The 15,875-nt window shown below is 35.7% G+C and overlaps 1 long non-coding RNA gene across 3 annotated transcripts in view; it reads left to right on the top strand.

Annotated features, from left to right (window-relative positions):
• LOC102158888 overlaps positions 1 to 15,875 on the top strand; it is a 277,481-nt gene that overhangs the window by 155,017 nt on the left and 106,589 nt on the right. The window lies entirely within an intron of this gene.

Raw genomic sequence — 15,875 nt, 5'->3', positions numbered from 1 at the left:
ACTGGTGGCTTCACCAGTCTACATCTGCACCAAGAGTGTATGAGTATTCTCTTTTCTCTACATCCTCTCCATATCTTCCACATGTCTCTATGTATTTATTATTTTTACATTCAATAAAGTTTTATAATTTCCTCTATAAATATGTTAATAGATGCCCCCAGATGTTTTAAATGGTTTATGCCTAAGTGCCTAATATTTTTGCTATTGTAAATGGTGTTTATGGTTTTTCGATTGTTGTAAGTCTACAGGTTTATAGCAACAACTGAAATTTATTGATACAGCAACATGAACCTATGAAATATTTTCATTTTTCTGGAACTTCTGTTGAATTTTTCAACTAGATAATTTTATCTCCATACATGATATAATTTTATTTATTTCCCCAATTTTGATATTTTTTCTTTGTTTTTATTGACTTATTGCTGTGGCTAAGACTTCTAGTAAATTTCTGTGCTGCATATAGAATAATTTGTCGGATTTACATCTAGTCTCCTAATTCATTTGTTTCTATTTTGTTTATTGTGTTTATAATCTCATATTTCTTCTTTGATTCTCTGATTCTCTTTCACATTGGCCTTTCTTTCCATAGTGTCATAGATTAGATTATGCCAGGTTACGCTGCAATAACAGCCCCAAACTCTTGCTGGCAACAAATGCAATTTAATTGTTTATGTTAAATGTCCTGAAAAACTTAGTGGGATGCCCTGCGCTGTGTAGCTCCTCATAAATCCAGGCTGATTGAAGCACCAGTGTTTTGTTTCTGCATCAGCTGAAACATGTCACTGTGGTAGGGGAAGAAAACACGTGTTATGGACCCAGGTTTTCTCCCTCAAATTAATATGTTGAAGCCATAACTCTCAACGTGATAAAATGTTTGGAGATGGGGCCTTTGGGAGTACTTGGAGTTAGCTGAGGTCATGAATATAGGGCCTGCATTCTGAGTTAGCACCCTTATAAGAGGAGACACCAGAGTGCTTGCCCTCTCTCTGTCTCTTAGTTATGTGAGGACAGAGCAAGAAGATGGCTGTTTGCAAGCCAGAAAGTGGGCTCCCAATGGGGAGCTAAATTGGCGGGCCCCTTGATCTTGGACTTGCAGCCTCTAGAACTGTGAGGAAAAAATTTCTCCTGGTTATGCCACCCAGTCTGTGGGCATTTTGTTATGGCACTGTGAGGTATCTAATACAACATGGAATATCATGCACTAGCTTTTTACTTCTCTGGCCCAGAAGCGACATGTATTGCTCCTCTAGCAGACTACTGGCCAAAACAAGTCACATTTCTCCACCCACCTATAATGTGGTTAGGAAATGCACCCTTCCTGGGGATTAGGAAGGGAAGGAGAACCAGATACTGGTACATAAGGCCAAAGTCTACCACATGTTTTATTCATTTTACTTGTGAGTTCTGTGTTTCACATATTTTAAAATTATATTTATTCTTTCAATTAAAAACATTTTCAACTATTAAAAGGAAAGAAATAATGGCATTTGCAGCAACATGGATGGACCTAGAAATTATCATGCTAAGTGAAGTTAGACAGTGAGACAGCAACATCATATGCTATCACTTACTTGTGGAATCTAAAAAAGACACAGGAAATTTCTTTGCAGAACAGATACTAACTCACAGACTTTAAAAAACTTATGGTTTCCAAAGGAGACATGTGGGGGGTGAGGAGATGGGCTGGGGGTTTGGGATTGAAATGCTATAAAATTGAGTTGTGATAATCATTGTACAACTATAAATGTAATAAAATTCATTGAGTTAAAAAAAATAAAATAAATAAAATAAATTTAAACCCACCCCAAACAAAAAAAGATTTTACCTAATTATCTAAAACCGGAGCGGGGGAGCATTCTGCTCTTCTCTTTCTCTCTTTTAGCTAATTCTTGTTCCATAATCATTTTTTCTTCACGTTTTAAATTTTTTTTCTCTAAGCTAATGTTTAGTTGGTTCCCCCACCAATACTTGAGGGACTCCTGTTTGGTCTTATTTTTCACAATACAACAGTCCCATAATATTTATTTTGTTTTTTGTTTGTTTGTTTACTTATGCCATATACTCCAAGCATATTATTGTTCAAAGATCATTTTTTTGTTTATCCTTAATTGTTCTTTTTAAATTGAAGTATAGTTGATATACTATATTATAAAGGTAGTGGGTATACAATATAGTTTTTAAAGGTTATATTCCCTTTATAGTTATTATAAAATATTGGCTATATTCCTTGTGTTGTACAATATATCCTTGTAGCTCAGTTTATACCTAATAGTTTGTACCTCTTAATCTTCTACCCCTATAGTTCCCCTTCACATCTTCTCTCTCCCCATGGGTAACCTCTACTTTGTCTATCTGTGGGTCTGCTTTTTTGTTTTTATGTTCACTAGCCTGTTGTATTTTTTAGATTCCACACATAAGTGGTGTCATACAGTATTTGTCTTTCACTGTCTGACTTATTTTACTTAGCATAATGTTCTCCAAGTTCATTCATGTTGCTGCAAATGGCAAAATTTCATTCTTCTTTTATGGCTGAACAGTGTTTCTTTGTATATATATACACCACATCTTTATCTATTCATCTCTTGATGGACACTTGTATATCTTCCTTACTTTGGCAATTGTAAATGATGCTGAGAGGAACATGTGTCCTTTGGAATTAATATTTTGGGGTTTTTCAATCCAAACATTTATGTGGAACCACAAAAGACCCAGAATTGACAAAGCAATTCTGAGGAACAAAAACAAAGCAGGAGGCATCACTCTCCCAGACTTCAGGCAATATTACAAAGCCACAGTCATCAAGACAGTGTGGTATTCGTACCGAAACAGACATACAGACCAATGAAACAGAGTAGAGAACCTAGAAATAAATCCAGACATCTATGGTCAATTAAACTTTGACAAAGGAGGCAAAAAACATAAAATGGGGAAAAGACAGTCTTTTCAGCAAGTATTACTGGGAAAACTGGACAGCTGCATGCAAATCAATGAAACCAGAACACATCCTCACATCATGCATGAAAATAAACTCAAAATGGCTTAAAGACTTAAATATAAGACAAGACACTATCAAACTCCTGGAAGAGAACATAGGCAAAAAATTCTCTGACATCAACCTTACAAATGTTTTCTCAGGTCAGTCTCACAAAGCAACAGAAATAAAAACAAAAATAAACCAATGGGACCTATCTAATCAAACTGACAAGCTTTTGCACAGCAAAGGAAACCAAAAAGAAAACAAAAAGACAACTTACAGAATGGGAGAAAATAGTGTCAAATGATGCAACTGACAAGGGCTTGATCTCTAAAATATACAAACAACTTATATAACTCCACAGCAAAAAAGACAACAACCTAATTGAAAAATGGGCAGAAGACCTTAATAGACATTTCTCCAAAGAAGATATACAGATGGCCAACAAGCACATGAAAAAATGCTCAACATCCCTGATTATTAGAAAAATGCAAATCAAAACTACCATGATCTACCACCTCACACCAGTCAGAATGGCCATCATTAATAAGTCGACACATAACAAATGCTGGAGGGGGTGTGGAGAAAAGGGAACCCTCCTGCACTGTTGGTGGGAATGAATGTAAGCTGGTACAACCACTATGGAAAATGGTATGGAGGTACCTTAGAAAACTATACATAGAACTACCATATGACCCAGCAATCCCACTCTTGGGCATATATCTGGACAAAACTTTCCTGGAAAAGGACACATGCACCCACATGTTCACAGCAGCACTGTTCACAATAGCCAAGACATGAAAACAACCCAAATGTCCATCACCAGATGATTGGATTCGGAAAATGTGGTATATATACACAAAGGAATACTACTCAGCCATAAAAAAGAACAAAATAATGCCATTTGGAGGAACATGAATGGAAGTAGAAACAATCATCCTGAGTGAATTAAGTCAGAAAGAGAAAGGCAAATACCACATGATATCACTTATATCTGAAATCGAATATATGGCACAATTGAACCTTTCCACTGAAATAATATCATGGACTTGCAGGATAGACTTGTGGTTGCCAATGTGGAGAGGGAGGGAGTGGGATGGATGGGATGCTTGGGGTTAATAGATGCAGAGTATTGCCTTTGAAATGGATAAGCAATGAGTTCCTGCTGTATAGCACTGGGAACTGTGTCTGGTCACTTATGATGGAACATGATAATGTGAGACAAAAGAATGTATACATGTATGTGTAATTGGGTTACAATGCTATACAGTAGAAAACTGACAGAACACTGTAAACCACCTATAATACAAAAAAATAAAAATCATTATATAATATTTTGGGTTTTTTTTGGATATATCTTTGAATAGAATTGCTGGATCATATTTGGCTGGGTTTTATTTTTAGTTTTTTGAGAAACCTCCATAGTGGCTGCACCACTAAGGAGAATTTACATTCCCACCAAAGGTTTGCGAAGGTTCCCTTTCCTCCAAATCCTTACCAACATTTGCTATTTGTGTTCTTTTTGATGATAGCCTCTCTGATAGGTGTGAGGTTATACTCATTGTGGTTTTGATTTGCATTTTCCCAAAGATTAATGGGGTTGTGCATCTTTTCAAGTGCTTTTGAGCCATCTGTATCACTTATTTGTAGAAATGTTTATCGATATCTTCTTCCCATTTTTTAAAATTGGGTTGTTTGGGTTTTTTTTTTGATATTGAGCTTTATGACCTGTTTTTATATTTTGGAGATTAATATCTTGTAAATCAGAATGTTTGCAAATATTTTCTCCCATTCTGTGAGTTGTCTTTTTGTTTTGTTTATGATTTCTTTTGTTGTCCAAAACCATTTGAGTTTAATTAGTTTCCATTTGTTTATGTTTGTTTTTATTTCCATTACTCTAGGAGATGGATCCAAAAAGATAGAGCTGCAATTTATGTCAAAGAATGTTCTGTCTATATTTTCCTCTAGGAGTTTTATAATATCTGGTCATATATTTATGACTTTAATCTATTTTGAGTTTATTTTGTGTATGCTTTAGAGAATGTGTTCATTTCATTCTTTTCTATGTAGCTATTCTATTTTCCCAGTACCACTTATTAAAGTCACTGTCTTTTTTCCACTGTGTATTCTTGCCTCCTTTGTCATAGATTGAACATATGTGTGTGGGTTTATTTTTGGGCTTTCTGTCCTTTTCCACTGATCTGTACTTCTGGTTTTGTGCCAGTACCATACTGTTTTGAAGACTGTAGCTTTGTAGTATAGTCTGAAGCCAGGAAGACTGACTCCTCCAGCTCTGTTTTTCTTTTTCAAGATCACTTTAGCTATTTGGAGTCTTAATTGTGTCCACACAATTTTAAAGATTTTTTTTGATCTAGTCCTGCAAAAATTGCCATTGGTAATTTGAAAATGATTGCATTGAATCTGTGGATTGCCATGGGTAGTATGATCACTTTGACAGTATTGATTCTTCCAATCCAAGAACATAGTATATCTCTCAACTTGTTTATGTCATCTTTGATTTCTTCCATCAGTGTCTTAGAATTTTTGGAGTACAGATCTTTTCCCTCCTTAAGTAAGATTATTCCTAGGTATTTTATTCTTTTTGATAATTGGGGTTGTTTCCTTAATTTCTCTTTCTGACCTTTTGTTGTTAATGTATAGAGTTACAGAAGATTTCTGGGTATATAATTTTGTATCCTGCAACTTTACCAGATTCATTGATGAGTTCTAATAGTTTTCTGGTAGCATCTTTAGGATTTTCTGTGTATAGGATCATGTTGTCTGCCAGCAGTGACAGTTTTACTTCTTTCCAATATGGATTCCTTTTATTTCTCTTTCTTGTGTGATTGCTGTGGCTAGGACTTCCAACACTATGTTGAATGAAAGTGGCACAAGTGGGTATCCCTGTCATGTTCCTTACCTTAGAGAACATACTTTCAGATATAGACCACTGAATATGATGTTAGCCATGGGTTTTTCATATATGGCCTTTATTATGTTGAGATATCATCCCTTTATGCCCATTTTCCATAAAGTCCTTTATGATATGTACATGTTGAATTTTGTCAAAAAGATAATTTTTATGTTAGTTAATTGGTGTAAGGATTCCTAAACCCTATGACTAATTAAAATCCACACTCCAAATGCAAGAGATAGGCCTAGTATTTTGGAATTTTTAGGGAGAATTTTTTTCCATTTAGAGTCTGAGTGGGGTAAGCAAGCTTTCTTGACCACTCTCTGTTTGGGTAGGCATAATTTTAAACCATTCTTTCACTAATATTGCATCTTGCTGAAGACTTCAGTTTTGTGTAGATGTCTTGGTTCCAACTCTATTTTTACCTTCTTTTTCTGTAGCAACTAAATTCAGGCCTCTGGTGTTAAATGCCAAAAGTTACATAATCAGCACTGATTTTTCAATCTTATTTCATTTATAACATACGATTTTTCTTTATTTCTTACGAAACAATAAAACTACTTGTTTTTAATCCACAGTTTCTAAGAATTTTAGTCAGAGTTTGTATTGCATTGTTTTAGTTCATAATATTACCAGAATCTTTATGGAGTGTCTAAAAGAATGAATTAATTGATTAAGAATTCAAACATTCATGACTTATTAAGTACTCTTTATCAGGTTCTGTGCAAGGTTCTAGAAATTCATGTACTCATAGAATGATCTCTGCTTTTAAATTTCTTCTAGCTGGTGGGAAAAAAGTTTTGAAATGATTATAACAGAAAATATCAGAATAGAGAAATGAGGTAAAAAAGAAATAAATTATTCTCAAAAAGGTAGATAGAAGAGCAGATCCTAAGTCTTAGAATATATTTTTTTCAACCAGTAATATTTTATTTGGGTTCTTTTTATACAAATCATTTTGTATAATTTTTTATCTCTGAGAGGTTGAGATTCTGAAGGGAAAAAAAGGGTCTCATGTCTTAGGCCCAAAATGGGTGTGAAGTTGTGTGTTCACTGTTGCTATATTTGAACTCCTTTCTGAAATTCAAGGAAACTGCCACCAGCTTTATAGCTGGACAGCTAACACTTTGGTCCTAACCAAGCTGGTTAACAAACACAGGGAATTTTTTTGTTTCTATTTAATTATATTTTAACTTTAAAAAATGAGGATTATAGGAATTCCCTTGTGTCACAGTGGTTTCAGAATCCAGTGTTATCACTGTAGTGGATCAAGTTGCTGCTCTGGTAGGTGTTTGATTCCCAACATGGAAACTTCCACATGCCATGGGTGTAGCAAAAAAAAAAAAAATATGTAGACAGTAACTTTATTAGAGTTAATAATAAAGTTTGCCATAAAACAGAAAACTTTCAATGTGTAACAAATTCATTGTTTTTATATTTTTTTTCAATGTATTGTTCAGTTCATTACCTACCACTTTCACTGAGTTATTCAAGATCTAATACTTAATTTAAAAAATTTTATCTAACCATATATCATGGATACTTTCATTAAAAATATGATAATTGGAAACATTCACTTGATTATTTTATTTTGTTCTATTTTGTCTCATTTCTATTTTTGTAATATTTAGCTAGTAAACAAACTGACATTTTTAATAATTTTTGAAAAAATATAAAAATAGATGTAGTTATGTATTTCATTATCCTCATTGCCAAATTTTCCTTCTCATTATTATCTATGATCAAGATTTTCTTAAGATTCCAGAAGTGTATTACCTTTATATTCACTTTAAAAAATTTTCAAAGCCGTATGTCTACTCATTCAGATACTGAACAAAGATTCTTTTACTAAATATTCAGCAAAATTTGGTACTGGAAGCCCTCATAGGAACTTCTCTTTGAGTCTTTTTAAAGCAGTAACTATCTTTGAATGTATTTGTTAACTTGTCAGGAAGAAGAAATGCATGTTTTTCTTTAAAATCTGAGTATTATGCCTTTATCCTCAGTGTAATAAGTTAGAATAATCATGAAATATTACATGACTGGCACAGATGATCTAATTTCATATTCAGAAATCCGAGGTACATGTTATAATCTTGCATTCAAAGAGGAAGAAATATTGAGGACTTTCAGAAATTTGTGGCTCCCTTTTACCACAAACAAGTATAAAACTCATCAAAATTTTTAAAAGCAACCATTTCAGGGCACAAGGAATTGACTAAAGAGACAAAAAAATGAGAAGGATTTACTCTCGAAATGCTCACTGTGTCCCCTTGCCTGGGTCTGATCCCTTTCTCCCTCTACCAGGTTTTTAGGAAGAACAGTAGCTCTGTCAGCTTGGGATTGACTGCAAAACCAGCAGTGTTACTGCCAGAATCAATTAATTCAAATAGGAATGGGAAGCAAAAACTTTTGACTTTTCCAGCTAAAATGGCAGACATAATTGGAAATGGATGGGGAAACCCACATCTGTGCAAGACCAAGGTTGCCATTCCAATTTGGGGTGTGTGACAGACCATTCAGAAAATTTATGGAGAGATTATATAAAATACATAGTCATGTAAAGCCTGAGATAAGCTTTTCCACACTTTCCTGCTGTCTGGAAAACTAAATAGGCATAGAGGAGACGCAAGAGAACCTGGCAAAGAGTGAAAGCCAAGGTACACTTGAGAATTGCCTGAAACTTTATATGCGTTCCCCAACACACACAGAACAACTGACAGTGGGTGAAAGAATCCAGATGTTAGATTTCTCAGATAAAAACTCTAGAGCAGCCATTATAAATATAGTTAAAGTTTTAAAATAATCTATATTAAATGAATTAAAGGAAAATATCCAAACAATAAATCAATAAACAAGAAATCTAAGAAAGAAAATATATTTTAAAAATAATTCAATGGAAATTCAAACTAGCAAGGTAAAATAATTGATATGAAAAAATTCACCAGATGTGCTTAACAGACTAGAGTACAAAGAAAATAAAACAGTGAACTTAAAAATGAATATAAATTTTTCAAATGGTATAACAAGCAACACGTTGACCAAAAATGAGCATAATATCAGACACTTCTAAGACAATATCAGGTGTTCCAATACATGTATAATGGAGACTCAGATGGCAAGTAGAAGTAGAAAGAGGCAGAAGAAAATATTTGTCGATAGAATGGACTAAACTTCCTAAATTTGATGAAAATTAATTTAAAAATCCCCAATAAGTTAAGCGAGCTCAAAATAGGAAAAACCCAAACATAATACACCTGGACACAATAAAGTCAAACTGATGAAAGCCAAAGCAAAGAAAGAAATTTTTTTTTTCTGTCTTTTTAGGGCCATACCTGCAGTATATGAAAATTCCCAGGCTAGGGGGTAAATCGAAGCTGCAGTTGCTGGCCACAGAGACAGCCACAGCAATGCTGGATCAGAGCTGTGTCTGCGACCTACACCACAGCTTATGGCACTGCCAGATCCTTTAACCCACTGAACAAGGCTGGGGATTGAACCCACATCCTCATGAATACTAGTTGGGTTTGTTACCACTGAGGCACAACAGGAACTCCCAGAAAGAACTCTTGAGAACAGAAAGAGATAAACAACTTAGCACATACAGAAAAATGACAATATAATTCATGTTTACAAGGGAGTTCAGAAGGCAGTGGAATGACAAATTAAAGTGTTAAAAAAGTCAATTAAGAATTCTATACCTGGGAAATTATTCTTCATAGATGAGAGTGAAATAAAGACTTTTCCCAAATAAACTAACACTGAGGGAATTCATTGTCGACATATTTTCCCTACAAAAAATACTAAAGCAAGCCCTTCAGGTTGAAAGCAGATGACACCATGTGGTGACTTGGGTCCATAAGAAGGAATGAAGAGCCCTAGAAAAAACACAATTTTTATATTCTCTCTCTCTCTTTTAACTTTAAAGAGCATAGCATTAACTATAATCAGTACTGTTGGGTTTATAGCCTATGTAGCTATAATATTTATAGCTATAATATTTATAGCTACATAGGCTATAAATATTAGCTACTTTGTACAAGTATAGCTTTATTTCTTTCCTCCTTCTTCATGCTATCTTTTGAAGGAATACAATCAATAATAACTTGAAATTGTTTGTGGTAAGTTACAGGTAAATATTGAAGTCTCTAGAAGTGCCCCTAAAATACCTCAAAAACATAATTATCAGAGAAATTAAAATGAGACTTTAAAATATTTTTTATAATCTAGTAAGTAAATCTTAAATTTTAAATTTTAAAACTGAATTGAAGATTATATTTGTTAGTGTCCTCCAAAGAATTAGAATATAAATGTAAATATAGTATATTATATATATAATTACATAGAAATGCTCACATGACTGTGAAGGCTACAAAGTCCCAAGTTCAATAGTTGGTGAGTTGGAGACCCTGGAAAGCTGGTGATTTAGCTCCAGTCCAAGTCTGAAGTCCTAAGAATCAGAAGAGCTGACTCTATAAGTTGCAGTCCAAAGGTAGGACTGATAACCCAGGTGAAGTAGCCAGGAACAAAATGTTTTCTCTTATGCAACCTTTTTGTTCTATTTAGATCTTCAGTTGATCGATGAGCTCCACTCATATTAGGGAAACAATCTACTTTGCTCAGGCTACCAATTCAAGAACTCTCCCAGACACCCATAGTCTTCAGCCAAATATCTTGGCACCCCCATGTCCTAGTCAAATTGACACATAAAAGTAACCATCACTGATTTCAATACTCTTCTCTATAATTGATATAACAACTAAATAGAAAAAATCAATAAAAATTGAAGATTTGAACAACACAAACAATTTTACATTTCCTTGGAATTGTTCCTTTCCTTGCAATTTTTTTGGATTAGTTTCAGAAGGATAGGCGTTAACTCTTCTCTAAATGTTTGGAAGAATTTGCTCGTGAAGCCTTCTGGTCCTGGACTTCTGTTTATTGGTAGTTTTTATTTTTTTCTTTTTGTCTTTTTTTTTTTTTGTATTTTTTTGGGGGCCATACCCGTGGCATATGGAAGTTCCCAGGCTAGGGGTTGAATCAGAGCTACAGCTGCCCACCTATGCCACACCCATAGCAATGCAGGGTCCTAGTCACATCTGAGATCTACACCACAGCTCATGGCAATGCCAGATCCTTAACCCACTGAGTGAGGCCAGGGATCAAACCCACATCTTCATGGATCCTAGTCAGGTTCGTTAACCACTGGGCCACAACAGGAACTCCTACTGGGAGTTTTTAAATCACAGATTTAGTTTTAGTACTTGTGACTGATCTGTTCATATTTTCTCTTTCTCCTTGGTTCAGTCTTGGGAGACTGTACCTATGTAAGAATCTGTCCAGTTCTTCTAGGTTTTCCTTTTTATGGCATATAGTTGCTTGAGGTAGTCTTTTGTGATCCTTTGTATTTCTGTGGTATATGTTGCAACTTCTTTTTCATATCTAATTTTATTGATTCAGGCCCTCTCCTTTCTTTTTTTGTCTTTTTTTTTTGTTGTTGTTGTTGTTGTTGTTGTTGTTGTTGTTGTTGCTATTTCTTGGGCCGCTCCTGCGGCATATGGAGGTTCCCAGGCCAGGGGTTGAATCGGAGCTGTAGCCACCGGCCTACGCCAGAGCCACAGCAACGCAGGATCCGAGCTGCGTCTGCAACCTACACCACAGCTCACGGCAACGCCGGGTCGTTAACCCACTGAGCAAGGGCAGGGACCGAACCTGCAACCTCATGGTTCCTAGTCGGATTCGTTAACCACTGCGCCACGACGGGAACTCCCTCTCCTTTCTTTTTGAGTCTAGCTAAAAGTTTCAGTTTTGTTTATCTTCTCAAATACCTTTTAGTTTCATTGATCTTTTCTATTTTCTTAGTCCTGTTTCATTTACTTGTACTTTTTATGATTTCTTTCCTTCTATTTACTTTGGGTTTTGTTTCTTCTTCTTTCTCTAGTTCCTTTAGATGTAAGTTTAGGTTGCTTATTTGAGATTTTTCTTGTTTTCTGAAGTAAGGTTGTGTCACTATAAACTTCCCTCTTAGAACTGCTTTTGCCATGTCCCATAGATTTTGGATCATAGTATTTTCATTTTCATTTATCTCTAGATGTGTTTTTATTTCCTCTTTGATTTCTTCAGTGATCCATTTGTTGTTTAGTATATTTTTTAGCCTCCACTTGTTTGTGTTTTTTGCAATGTTTTTTCTGCAGCTGATTTCCAGTCTCATAGCATGGTGTTCAATATGATTTCATTTTTTTCAAATTTACTGGGGCTTGCTTTATGGCTCAGCATATGATCTATCCTGGAGAATCTCCCATGTGCACTTGAAAAGAATTTGTATTTGGCTGCTTTCAGATGGAATGCTCTATAAATATGAGTGAAGTCCATCTGTTCTAATGTGTAATTTAAGGTCTTTTTTTTCCTTACTGACTTTCTATATGAATGATCTGTCACATTGATGTAAAATAAATGGGGTTTTAAAGTCCACCAGTGTTACTATGTTATTGTCAATTTCTCCTTTTATTTTTTTTAACATTTACCTTATATATTAAAGTGCTCCTGTGTTGAGTGCATATATATTTATAACTGTAATGTCTTTTTCTTGGATTGATTTCTTGGTCATTAGTGTCCATTGTCTCTTGGAACCATCTTTATTTTAAAGTATATTTAGCTTGATAATGAGTATTGCTACTCTATATTTCTTTTGCTTTCCATTTGCATGGAATACCTTTTTCCATCCCCTCACTTTTAGTCTGTATGTGTCTCTAGTTCTAGAAGTGGGTCTCTTGATGTGTGTCTCTTGTAGACAGAAAATATATGGGTCTTGTTTTTGTATCCATTCAGCCACTCTATGTCTTTCGGCTGGAGCATTTAGTCTGTTTACATTTAAACTTATTATTGATAATGTATGTTCTTATTGCCATTTTTAAAACTGTATTGAATTTGTTTTTTTGTAGGTCTTTTTTCTTCTTTCCTCTTTTGCTCTCTTCTCTTGTGATTTGATGACTATCCTTAGTGTTGTGTTTGGATTTTTTTTATGAGTGTATCTATTATAAATTTTTGCATTATTGTTACCATGAGGTTTTGATATAGCAGTCTCTCTCTCTCTATATATATATATATATATGTATATATATATAGTATATAGACTGCTTTAAGTTGTTTGAGTGTTTTTTTTAAGTTGCTGATATTTTAACTTCAAATGCATTTCAAAATTTGTACTCTCTTCCTCTCACAGTTTCACAGTTTTTGGCTTAGATAGCCTATATGTGTGTGGATAATTTCCCAGCTTTATGTTTGAACTTTATCGGTGAGGTTTCCTATTTCATAGTTTCCTTGTTTTCTTGCGGCCATTTCTTTTTCACCTAGAACAATTCCTTTAGGATTTATTGTAAAGCTGGTTTGGTTTTAATAAATTGTTTTAGCTTTGTTTGTCTGTTACTCTTTTGATTTCCCTTTAAAAGCTGAATGAGAGCCTTGCCAGATAGAGTATTCATATTTGTAGATTTTCTCTTTTGTCACTTTAAATAAATTTTTCAATTATTTTCTGGCCTGCAGATTTTCTGCTGAAAAAAACAGCCGATAACTTATGGGGATTCTCCTGTACATAATTTGTTTTTCCCTTGCTGCTTTTAATATTTTCTCTTTGCCTTTAATTTTGGTCAATTTGATTAATAAGTGTCTTGGCATGTTTTTTCTTGGGTTAATCCTATTTGAAGCTCTGCACTTCATGACTCAGGTGAATGTTTCCTTTTCCATATTAGGGAAGTTTTCAGCAATTATCTCTTCAAATATTTTCTCAGGCCCTTTTTCTTTCTTCTTCTTCTCTGGGAACTCTATAATGCAAATGTTCATGTGTTTGACATTGCCCCAGAACCTTTTAAACTATCTTCATTTCTTTTCATTCTTTTTATTCTGTTTTGCAGCAGTGATTTCCACCACTCTGTCCTCCAATGCTCTTATCCATTTTTGCCTCATTTATCCTGCAGTTGATCCTTCTAGTGTGTTTTTTTTATTTCAATTATTGTATTGTTCAATTTTGTTTGGCTATTTTTTTATATTTTCTACCTTTTTAAAAATCTTCTTGGATTTCCCATCGTGGCCCAGTGGTTAACGAATCTGACTAGGAACCATGAGGTTGTGGGTTCAATCCCTGGCCTTTCTCAGTGGGTTAAGGATCTGGCATTGCCATGAGCTGTGGTGTAGGTCACAGACATGGCTCAGACCCTACATTGCTGTGGCTTTGGTGTAGGCCAGTGGCTTCAGCTCCAATTAGACCCCTAGCCTGGGAACCTCCATATGCTGTGGGAGTGGCCCTAGAAAAGGCAAAAAGACAAACAAACAAAGAAAAAAAAAGCTTGTAACTTCTGGCTCTGTGCATCCATTCTTTTCTTGAGTTCTTGGATCATCTTTAGGATTATTACTCTGAACTCTTTCTTGGGTTCATTTCCTATCTTTACATAGTTGCTCTCCTGGGTTTTTCCCCTTGCTTCTTTGTCCAGAATGTATTCCCTGTGGTCTCATTTTGCCTAATTTCTACTTCTATTTTTATTTGTGGAAGGTCAGTTATGTTTCCCAACCTTGGAGAAGTGACCCCCTGCAAGGGGCATCCTATATGTTCCCACAGCAGATTACCCTCTTATCACCTGATGGCCAGGTACCAGCTGGACCAGCAAGACAGACAGTAGTCCCTTGTCTGTGCTTGCATACTCACTTCTGCAGGCTACCATATTGTAACCCTTACTTCTAGTGTCTGCCCAATGGTAGATGAGGCTGGTCTAGAGGCTGGTGTAGGCTCCCTAGTAGGAAAAGCAAGTACCTGCCTACTGGTCTTTGGAGCTAGGTCTTGGCCCTCTAGTGGGCATAGCCATGTTCAAGGGGGTATGTCTACAGGTGGCTGTGGGCTCAGGAAGTCTTTAGGCAAGCCTGTCTGCTGACGACTGGGGCTATTTTCCTGCTGTTAGTATTTCAGTCTGAGGTGTCCCACAGCTGGAACCTACAGGCTGTTGGCTGGGGCCAGGTCTTAGTTCCAAACTGACAGCTTCCAAGAGAGCTCATGCTGATGAAAATTTCCCAATATCTCTTCTGCCAGTGTGCTTGTCTACACAGCAAGCCACAGCCTCTCTTCCACCTCTCCAGGAGACCTTCTAAGATTGGCATGTAGGGCTGGCCCAGGCACCTATGAAGTCAGTATTTTTCTCCTGGATCTCTGTGTGCATGAGAGCTTGTGTGAGACCTCCAAGAGTGGAGTTTCTGTTTCCTCCAGTCCTGTAGAGCTCCTGAACTCAAGCCCCGAGTGTTCTGGAGACACCTTCTCCTGAAGCCAGTTTCCTAGGCTGGGAAGCCTAACTTGGAGCTCAGAACTCTCACTCCTGTGAAAGAACTTCTGTGATTTAATTGTCCTTCAATTTGTGGGCCACCCACACAAGGGGTAAGAGATTTTATTATATCATGTGTACATGTCTCCTACCATCCTGTGGGGTTTTTTTCTTTATGTCTTTGGATGTAGAATATCATTTTGGTAAGTTCTAATATTTTTTATGGATGGTTGTTCAGCAGTTGTGAGTTTGTTGTGCTCATGAGAGGAAGTGAACTCAATGTTCTTTTACTCTGCCATCTTATACTCTCTAACTATCATTCAGCCTTTCAAGAATAGCATCCCAGGTATTCTATTCTTCACCTGGATCCTACATATGGAGCAAAGATGCAACTGACTCACAACTTGGAATGGAGCTACAACTTATCTGAATCCAGCAAGCAATATGAGTGCAAAGTAAGTTTTGTAACACTACAGTGTTGTTATCACAGAATAACCTAGGGAAATGTGACTGATAAACCTTGACACTGTGCAGAATAGGGTCCTGATCCATAGGCTAGGTCCACATAAATCATGTTTATATTATATCTCCTCATCACCATTTGGCCACAGCTGGTCAAAATGGGCCTAATTCTCTCTCCTTTGAGAATTTTACCCAATGCCTAAGAGCCTATAAATTTTGAGCC

This window comes from Sus scrofa, chromosome 6, assembly GCF_000003025.6.
Source record: "Sus scrofa isolate TJ Tabasco breed Duroc chromosome 6, Sscrofa11.1, whole genome shotgun sequence".
Classification (NCBI taxonomy): domain Eukaryota; kingdom Metazoa; phylum Chordata; class Mammalia; order Artiodactyla; family Suidae; genus Sus; species Sus scrofa.
The sequence above is the reverse complement of the archived record's forward strand: the minus strand, read 5'-3'. Positions and strand labels throughout refer to the sequence as shown.